We start from the raw sequence: 10,722 nt of genomic DNA on the forward strand, positions 1-10,722 counted from the left end.
ACCTATTTTCTATGTTTCTATATTTACAACCTAAAGATGTGCAAAAGTGTTTTATACCCAGCAAAGTGTGTGTTAAATATTTTATAAGATGCCAAGTGCATTTTACTGAAGGTTTCATAGGTGACCATTATAATGCCAGAGAAGTGGTTGAAAAATAATTAATGCCGTGTTGGAAATCTGAAGCAACAGAAAATGCTAAAAAATACTTGGCAGGTCAGGCAGCGTCTGGTAAGTGAAACCATGCCCTCACCAAATTTAATGACCTTCAAAACACCAATCAACCAAAGTTTTGTTTAAGAAGGAACAGCAGATGCTGTAAAATCGAAGGTAGACAAAAACGCTGGAGAAACTCAGTTGGTGAGGCAGCATCTATGGAGCGAAGGAAATATTTTGCCTGCCTCACCCGCTGATTTAATCAACTGGCTTTCTCCTGTGATGTTGCCTGATCTGTTAAGAATTTTTAGTCTTTTTCTGTTTTTGTGACCAGCGCAGGAGTGGTGGGTGGAGTATTGCAATCAGAATGGGGGGAAATTAAGAAGTTTTGAAGTAGATTGGCTCAGATATGAGACAGTTGCCAAGCACCTCCCCAACAAATGGGACAAGAAAACCTGTGGGCAACTTCACCGATTCTCAACAGATACAAGCTATACATTTTAAACAACAAATTGATTCATTCAATATGGTTGATATTCTGTTCTACGTTGCAGCTGCAATCTTTGAAGCCCAAAACATTCCCAAATAGCATTAGCAGAGGTAATGTGGAAGTGACGTTAATATGTAATCAGATTATGATATGTGACTTGCAAGATTTCATTTATAATTTATTTCGCAGATGACTGGGCATGTGATGGGCTGATCAGCTTGTGTGAAATTTCTGGACTCTCTTTCGGGGGTTCACAGAAAAGGGCAGTACAGTGGCACATCTGTCAGAGCTGCTGCCCCACAGCACCGTAGACTCAGGTTTGATCCTGACCTCAGGTGCTGTCTGTGTGGAGATTGCATATTCTTCCTGTGATTGCGTGGGTTTCCTCTGGGTGCTCCAGTTTACTCCCACATGCCAAAGATGTGGAGGTTTGTCGGTTACTTGGCCTCAGTAAAATTGCCCCTCGTGTGAAGAGCGTGATAAGAACGTGAAGTAACATAAAATTAGTGAACAGGTGATCGCTGCTCAGCATAGACATGATGGGCTGAAGGGCCTATTTACGTGATATGTCTTTCAATCAATCAAAAAAACGTATGTAGTTCCTCAGGCTGTTCATGACGTGTCGAAGTATTTTTTGTGGTAATGGGAGGGAGGAAATCAATGAGTAGCTTAAGTATATATGTAATTTAGAATTTTATTCTACAGTTTAACTAAAAATGGCCCTGTCCCACTATACGAGTTCATTCAAGTGCTCTCACGAGTTTAAAAAAAAAAAATCAAACTCGTGGTAAGCACGTAGAATGAACGTAGCGGGTACGTCGGAGCTCGGGGACGTCTCTTAGCAGCTCGTAACGCTAACAGCAGGTACTCGGGGAGACTCGCTAATGACAGGTAAGCTCGGGAGGATTCGTGAAGATTTTTCAACATGTTGAAAAATGTCCACGAGAGCCCCGAGTACCGACAAGCGGCCATTACCGTAAATCTCCGAGTTCGAATCAGGGCAAACTCGGGAGAGCTCTTGGAATGAACTCGTACCATGGGACAGGGCCATAACGCTAACGGCAGGTACTCGGGAAACGCGGTAAGCTCATGAAGACTCGTGAAGATTTTTCAACATGTTGAAAAATGTCCACGAGAGCCCCGAGTACTTACGAGCGGCCATTACCGTAAATTACCGAGAACTCTTGAATGAACTCGTACAGTGGGACAGGGACTTATTGTTTGGGACCCAATCCAAGGTTAAACGTTCAAACACATATGTGTACTGTTTATAATTAGGATTATTAAACCACACAAAGTCTGAATATGGCCACAACACATTTGCACATACAATGCTGATGCAGACATTTGTGCACCTAGTGTAATGACCCCAATTGCTGATGACTGGGAGAAATGCAAAGAACAATATAAATGCACAAGAGAAAAGAGGAAAAGGAACAAAGATATCGAAATCAATACAATTTGGAATACATTTGAAACTGAAAATAGTAATTAATAAATGGCAAATAACAATGTGTTAAGTAATTCTCTTCGTACTATTACATAAAGGGTTTCATCACAATAATTTAACAGAATTATGTGAGAACATTATTGATATCCTAACTATTACCATCTTACAAAGTACCCTTGGTTCAGGAATTGGCCCTTTAGATTAGAAAATTGTTCATGCCACTTCACTACTTACCAAAGGTGAGAGGAAATCAGTAACTTAAAGAGCAATTACTCTTACATCTATTGCCAGGCGATTACTGGAATCTATAATTAATGATACAATGACTAACAGTGTGAAGTTTCCAAGCTGATCAGAGAGAGGGGGTTGTTTGTTGCCCTCACAACCATAGGGGAGCTGTTGTCTAAATTTAGAGCGCTTTCTTACAGAGTAGTTACAGAATCCTCCAACAGAAGGCTTAGGGAGAAGGCTTAGGGACATTCCATCACACTCCATCGCAGGTTGTGAGTGAACAGCTATGAAGAATAAATGTAATTGATCTTTCTGTTGCATCCATTTTAAGACGGACGCATCAATCCATGGTAGCATTTCCCTTCATCATATCTTTGTCTTATTGAATAGCACCAGAATTGCAGTAATAGAATAAATTCTCAACAGGTGTGGCAACTCAAAAGTAGGCACCCGTGGAGTACTGTGGACCCGCAGCAGAAATTAACACCATAGACCTTTTCCTCTCCATCAATCTAGGGCACCAGTCCTTGTTCGATGTGGCGTGCAGAGGCCTTCTCTGGAGCAGCATTGGGTTTCCCTAAAATCGAGTGCCAACCTGGTGAAGCTTCATTCAGACATTCAAAATAGTAAAGCAGCAAGTAATGGAACAAATGTTGCAGCAAGAAGCTTTGCTAAAACTTATATCAATATTATGGCCCAAACACGGGCAGGTGGGACTAATGTAGATGGGACGTTGGTCGGTGTGTGACAAGTTGGGCTGATGGGCCTGATTCCATGGTCTATGACTCAAAACATCAAAGGGTAGCCATTGGTTTTTGGAGGCCAATTTTTCCAGCTAAAATCTATCACTAGGATTTCCTCAGAGCAATGTTCTAAGTTACTTCAACTATGACCTGCCTAAAGGTTTACTGATAATCACACAACAGTTAATTCTATTCACAAGTCCTAGGCACAATGTTTTGGTGGGTAGTGCTAGAGCCTCACAGCAAATCAGGTTAAATCCTGATAATTGATGTTGTCTGTGTGACCATGTGGGTTTCCCCTGAATACTCCAATTTCCTCCCACATCCCAAAGCCATGTACCATGAGAGATTAATTGGCTACTGTAAAATACCGTAGTGCAGTTAGTAGCAGGGAAATCACTTGGAATTAATGGGCAGGTGAAAGAGAATATATTGTAGGGACATGAGGTATTTCTAAGAGCCGGTATAGATTGAATGGGCCGAAGATGACAATCCAGCTATGGGAAGTCTAATCATCTACTATGAACTATTGACGTTCATTGGCATTTCAACTACAAGGCACGCCTCAGGAACGTGATGGAATATCATCAATTTGCCTGGATATACGCAGCTCCAATAATACTCAAAATAATTTAAAACCATGCAGGATGGTGCATTATACCTAACTGGCACCCTGTCAACCTGCTAAACCATGCATTCCCTCCATCATCAGTGTATGGTGGCTACAGTTTGGCCCCATCTACAAATTGGACTGCAGTTACTTCCTTCATCCTCCAAAAGCACCTCCCTAACCCAAAAAATGTCCCCCCTATGAAGAATAGGGCAGCGGGTACTTGCAAACACCACCTACTGCACAGTCCGTGGAATTTGCACACCATCTTGACTTGGAAAAGTATATAACTGTCTAAATCCAGGAACACTCTCACCGATGGTGCAGTAGGAATAGCTTCACCAGATGATATGCAACGGTTCAAGAAGGGAACTCAATGCCATGCTGTCAAGAACAATCAGACTAGGGCAATAAACAGCAGCTTGCTGGTGACATCAGGAGATGAGTAAATATTTTTTACTTATTACAAAGCCCAAGTCATGCTGATGAAGCTACTTGAATTTAATGGAGGAATAATTAAAGTAGCAAATAGGGATGTGTCTAGTTTAAGTATTCAGACAGCATCTGTGGAAAGAGAAACGGTTAGCATTCCAGATCTGAGACCCTTCAACAGACTTGAGAAAGAGAAAAATAACAGTTTGCGTAGGAGAGTAGCTGGGGAAGTGATGAGTAGAACAAAGGGAATTTCATTGATAGGATGAGTTCAAATTAATTAATGGGGACTGTTACCAGCACATTCAGCTTCTTCATCTCTGTAAAGGGTTGGTCATTGCAAAGCTTTGGTTCATGTCCAGCAGACCACACTCTTTGCCTGGACTGAGATAACATGATGACAAATCCTTTATCTTATTCTGTTCATATAGCTTGACTTCATTGTATGATATTTTACTGCAGAAACATGGAGATATTGTACAGGACCATGCTGAGACCATGCTTGGAACATTGAATATTTTGGTCTTCTTAACTTAAGAAAGGATGTACACCTTAGAGATATTAAAAAAGAATCACCAAACTGAAGGTACAGGAAAATACATTTAATTCTGTAATTCAATGAGATATTATCTGATCTGTCCCCAACCTATTTGTGTAGGAATGTACTGCAGATGCTGGTTTAAAAAATCGAAGATAGACAAAATGTTGGAGTAACTCAGCAGGCAGGCAGCATCTCTGAAGAGAAGAAATGGGTGACGTTTCGAGTTGAGACCCTTCTTCAGACTGATGTCAGGGGAGTGGGTGGGACAGGGATAGAATGTAGTCGGAGACAGTAAGCCTGGTGGGAGAAGGGGGAAGGGATGGAGAGAGGAAAAGCAAAGGCTATTTGAAGCTAGTGAAGTCAATGTCCATACCGCTGGGGTGTAAGCTACCCAAGCGAAATATGAGGTGCTGTTCCTCCAATTTGCGCTGGGCCTCACTCTGACAATGGAGGCCTCCAATTTGCGCTGGGCCTCACTCTGACAATCTGACCTTTCTGTCCTGGGTCTCCTCCATTGTCAGAGTGAATTGTTGAATGAGGAAAGACTGGGTTGAATACTCCTAAAAAATGAGAAGAGATCTAATTGAAATGTAGAACATTTCGATAGAGCTCGACAGACTGTTCGCTGCAGGATTTTAAATTAAGTGTCGCAATCACAATTTACAGAATAAGATAGGACTGGGATGATAAGCCATTTCTGCCTCAGTGGTTGGAATTCTGTATCACGGCCAGCTGTGCAGTCAGGTTGATGTGTTCATGTAGAGGTGGGAGAGATTTCTAGATGCAAAAGAATGGGGAGAGATGGGAAAATGGTTTTGAGATTGCAGATTCTCCACGAGCATGTGGAGTGGCTGAGTAGGCACAACAGGCCAGCTTCTGCTCTGAATTCCCATGCTGAGGTGGACAGAAACTTTCTGCTATTTGGGAGTTAAGAATTTGAAACAATACTAAACATTAGAGCCATGTTTTTCAGAAAGCAAACACCTTTACCCGCATTGATTTGTAGACATTTTTTTAGCATACGGCTGTCGTTCCTAGTCAATGTTTATTTTAAATCTGAATTTGAGATTTTTATTGGCCAGTGGTACTAAAAGATATGAGGCAAAGGCAAATAGGTAAGGGACAGTTCAGATAATATAATTGAATGACAGAACTAAATGTATTTAATCTTTTAAGTACCTCCATTAAATCACCCATCAAATTATAAAATTGAAAGAATTTGAGCTGTTATTGCAACCTTACAATAATTTGACCTTGCTGGTGAATCGGTCCTGTTCCCCTTTGATATTTGATCTCCCCTGTAGGAAAGGACATTGGAGAAATTTATTATCTACTTCAGAAGGCTATACTTCCAAGAGTGCTTTGTCCAAATAGCGTTACACCAAAACGCCTGACATGATTACTTATGCATCCAACTTGGAACTTCAATCAGAGTAGAGGCTAACATGCCCAGCGATTTAAAAACAACTTTCCGCTCAAAGGCATTTTCACATTTTTCGAAGTGGTTGTTGCCTCAGAATTCTCACCTTTCCTCTCTTTGCTTTGATTGTGTTATTTTATGTTATTTGTGTTTCCCTTCTTGCTTTCCCTTGTATATACAAGGATTAAGAGTAGAGATAAAGTAAGATAGAAGTGGTCATAAATCCGGCAGAGTGGCTAATCTCTGCTCTGCGAGTATCTCTGGCCTATATGCATTAATACTGAAGTCCAAGGGCGTTCTGTTTTGTTGATCAAATATTTAGCAAACGCCTCTTGACAGGTTTCAGAGATCTTTCGAACTTACATTGCAAACTGATAAGTGGCTAGGGTGTTTTTTGGGGGGTATAACTCATGAGGTTGGTCATCACCTTTCACAGCAACGGTGAGATATTGTGTTTGGATGAGCACACAGGAGGAGGAGGATGCTCAGGAGAGGGAAAGGTTTCCCACACCAGGCACACCAGATGCAGTAGATAAGGATAGAGGGGGTGCATGTGAACCTCTGTCTCACCTGAAAGGACTGTTGGGGTCCCTGGATGGAGTTGAGGGGGAGGCATAAGGATAGATGTTGTATCTCCTGTGGTTGCAGAGGAAAGTACCTGGGGAAGAGGTAGTTTTGGTGGGAAATTGAGAAATGGGCTTGTGGAGCATCTATGCCACCAATAACAAAAGCAAAAGAATAACTTAAAGACACAAAATATGGTAAAGAATCAGTGCATCAACATGAGCATCAACTGATTACTTGTGAATGTATATCTAAATACATTTATCAAAGAACTAACAAAGACTACATTGAACCTGAAAACATACTCACCAAGTCACTGAATACATTAGGCTCGATTAAATGTTTAGTGCATCGTAACCCTCAACAAATTACAGTGCAGATGACATTAATTGGCCAACACTGACGGGGGAAGATAGGTTCAAAAGATTGAAACTTGATTGAAAAAGGGTCTCAGTATGGATGCCTCAATGTTCATTGTGTTTATACTATTAAGAAAGTTCAAGAACATCTATGTGAGGACTGCGTTATAATGTTTACAACCACAGGAGATGCAACATCTATCCTTATGCCTCCCCTTCAACTCCATCCAGGGATCCATCATATCAATATAAAACAAGGTGCAAACCAGCCTGTACTGAGAAAAATGGTGGATGAAGAGTTAGATAAATTGTAACAAAGTTCAAATGATGATCAGGCAGAATAACTGGTCAATGTCAATTATAGCGATAGTTGTAAGAAAACAAGATGGTTGCTTATTCGGAAATAACTTGGCAAAACCAAACTAATACATTTGTAAGGAGAGTTCGCAGCTGCCAAAGTTTGCATCAAACGAGATCTTTCATATACAGTTACTCAGCAAAATGTGGTTAAGATAAATGAACAATATTTAACAATTAATATACATAATTGTAATTAATTTATTAGCCAAGAATGTAAACATACAAGGAATATGATTTGCCAACAGTCATACAAAAACGGCAGCAAGATACAAAACTATATAAAAATTAAACATAAACTTAAACAGCCACCACAACGACGCGTGAGAATCCCCAGGACACACAGCATAAGCGAAGACCCACAGCCATCAGTTCAATGTCCAGGCAACACACACGCTCCTTCGCCATGATGTAACCAGAGTCTGTCACTCTCTCTGCAGTCCCTGTCCGCCTGGACAGTCAGAAACCCGTCCACACTCGCACCAGACTCCGGGATGTCCTCATGGAACCATGTCCCCGCAAAACACAGAGATCACTGCACTCACGGCACTCCCTCCGAGTTCTCACCAGTGCAGGCAGCACGTCCATCTTGTTTTTTCAGTGACCTCCCATTTCCCATCACGATGGAAGGCAAATAACTTCTTTCCACCCGGAAACTTCGAAGCTCCTGCGGTTGGAGCTCCTGCAGTCGATCCCTAACAAAGGGACTGCCAGCTCCACGATGTTAAAGCCGCAGTGCAGACGGAGATACGATGAAAAAGATCTCCGTCGAGGAGATAAAAAAGGTTTCCCCCAACCCCCACCCCCACATAATGCAACACTAAACGTACACTAAAAACATACAAGTAAACACAGACCAAAACAGCAAAAGAAGAAAAGGACAAGACAGGCTGTTGGCGAGGCTGCCATGTACGGCGCCACCTGGTGGATACATCGGGGTCTTTATTAGTTTATGGATCAATTAAATGGTGTAAAATTATCACTGAAAATATTTAAGCTCTTATGACCAGATACTACAATGAATGGGTCACTATAGAAACAAGTTAATGTACAAATAGCTACAAATAGACACGTTAATACCTAATAAACCTGATAGTCTGAAATGGGAAGTTGGAGTTATAATCAAAGTTTGCTATCAGATGCTACCAGTAATGGGTAGATAGTGGAGATGGGGCATTGCGCTCAATGAGTCTTTAAGGGCATGTTTTCCTTCCTCCGCTGCCTTTCAAATTACCCACCCACCTGCTCCGCCAAGCAAGGATCAAGACCCAAAACGTCGCCTATCCATGTTCTGCAGAAAAGCTGCCTGACCTGATGAGTCACTCCAGCACTCTGTACCCATTTAGTAAAACTAGCCTATGCAGTTCCTTGTATCTGTTCTCTCTCTGTGAGCTTTTCTGTGGCAAATTCTGTCCCGTCTGTACTCACTTCATAGAGCTGGAGTGAATCCATGGGACTGCCAGAGATAGAGGACTACCTGAGATAATGTACATCAAAGAAACATAGAAAATAGGTGCAGGAGTAGGCCATTCAGCCCTTCGAGCCTGCACCGCTATTCAATATGATCATGGCTGATCATCCAACTCAGTATCCTGTACCTGCCTTCTCTCCATACCCCCTGATCCCTCTAGCCACAAGGGCCACATCCAACTCCCTCTTAAATATAGCCAATGAACTGGCCTCAACTACCTTCTGTGGCAGAGAATTCCAGAGATTCACCACTCTCTGTGTGAAAAATGTTTCCCTCATCTCGGTCCTAAAAGATTTCCCCCTTATCCTTAAACTGTGACCCCTTGTTCTGGACCTCCCCAACATCGGGAACAATCTTCCTGCATCTAGCCTGTCCAACCCCTTAAGAATTTTGTAAATTTCTATGATCCCCCCTCAATCTTCTAAATTCTAGCGAGTACAAACCGAGTCTATCCAGTCTTTCTTCATATGAAAGTCCTGACATCCCAGGAATCAGTCTGGTGAACCTTCTCTGTACTCCTCTATGGCAAGAATGTTTTTCCTCAGATTAGGAGACCAAAATTGTATGCAATACTCCAGGTGTGGTCTCACCAAGACCCTGTACAACTGCAGTAGAACCTCCCTGCTCCTATACTCAAATCCTTTTGCTATGGATGCTAACATACCATTCACTTTCTTCACTGCCTGCTGCACCTGCATGGCCTACTTTTAATGACTGGTGTACCATGACACCCAGGTCTCGTTGCATCTCCCTTTTCCTAATCGGCCACCATTCAGATAATAGTCTACTTTCCTGTTTTTACCACCAAAGTGGATAACCTCACATTTATCCACATTATACTGCATCTGCCATGCATTTGCCCACTCACCCAGCCTATCCAAGTCACCTTGCAGCCTCCTAGCATCCTCCTCACAGCTAACACTGCCCCCCAGCTTCGTTGACCATTGATCATTGACCATTGCAAGGACTAGTCATGTGTGATGGCCACGGGCGGGGCAAGTATGGTAATAAGGGGTGAATGGGTGTGTAAAGTATGGTAATATAGGGGTGAATGGGCGGTGCTGGTATGCTAATATGGGGGTACACAAAAAAGCTGGAGAAACTCAGCGGGTGCAGCAGCATCTATGGAGCGAAGGAAATAGGCAACGTTTCGGGCCGAAACCCTTCTTCAGACTGATCGGGGGTGGGGGGGGAGGGGACAAGAAAGGAAAAAGGAGGAGGAGCCCGAAGGCTGGGGGATGGGAGGAGACAGCAGGGGGACTGAGGAAGGGGAGGAGATAGCAAGGACTAACAAAATTGGGAGAATTCGATGTTCATGCCCCCAGGATGCAGACTCCCCAAGCGGAATATGAGGTGCTGTTCCTCCAATTTCCGGTGCTGCTCGCTGTGGCCATGGAGGAGACCCAGGACAGAGAGGTCGGAGACGGAGTGGGAGGGGGAGTTGAAGTGCTGAGCCACCGGGAGTTCAGGTAGGTTATTGCGGACCGAGCGGAGGTGTTCGGCGAAACGATCGCCCAACCTACGCTTGGTCTCACCGATATAGATCTGCTGACATCTAGAGCAGCGGATGCAATAGATGAGGTTGGAGGAGATGCAGGTAAACCTCTGTCGCACCTGGAACGACTGCTTGGGTCCTTGAACGGAGTCGAGGGGGGAGGTAAAGGGACAAGTGTTGCATCTCTTGCGGTTGCAATGGAAAGTGCCCGGGGAGGGGGTGGTACGAGAGGGAAGGGAAGAATTGACAAGGGAGTTATGGAGGGAGCGGTCTTTGCGGAAGGCAGATATGGGGGGAGATGGGAAGATGTGGCGAGTGGTGGGGTCACGTTGGAGGTGGCGAAACTGACGGAGGATTACTAATATGCTAATATGAGGGAATGGGCGGGCCTAATGGACTAATACAG

General features: G+C 43.1%; 1 protein-coding gene across 3 annotated transcripts in view; it reads left to right on the forward strand.

Moving 5' to 3' along the window:
* The window catches only part of ranbp10 (RAN binding protein 10), a 126,410-nt gene that overhangs the window by 109,366 nt on the left and 6,322 nt on the right, over window positions 1–10,722 (forward strand). The window contains exon 15 of one of the 3 annotated variants that reach the window (XR_004414537.1): window positions 10,558–10,570. The gene's annotated coding sequence lies outside the window, so the exon portion shown is untranslated. Of the gene's footprint in view, window positions 1–141; window positions 144–2,521; window positions 2,536–10,557; window positions 10,571–10,722 lie in introns of those variants that run through there. The other 2 variants (XR_004414536.1, XR_004414538.1) reach the window with 2 other exon arrangements.

This window comes from Amblyraja radiata, chromosome 17 (assembly GCF_010909765.2).
Source record: "Amblyraja radiata isolate CabotCenter1 chromosome 17, sAmbRad1.1.pri, whole genome shotgun sequence".
Lineage (NCBI taxonomy): Eukaryota > Metazoa > Chordata > Chondrichthyes > Rajiformes > Rajidae > Amblyraja > Amblyraja radiata.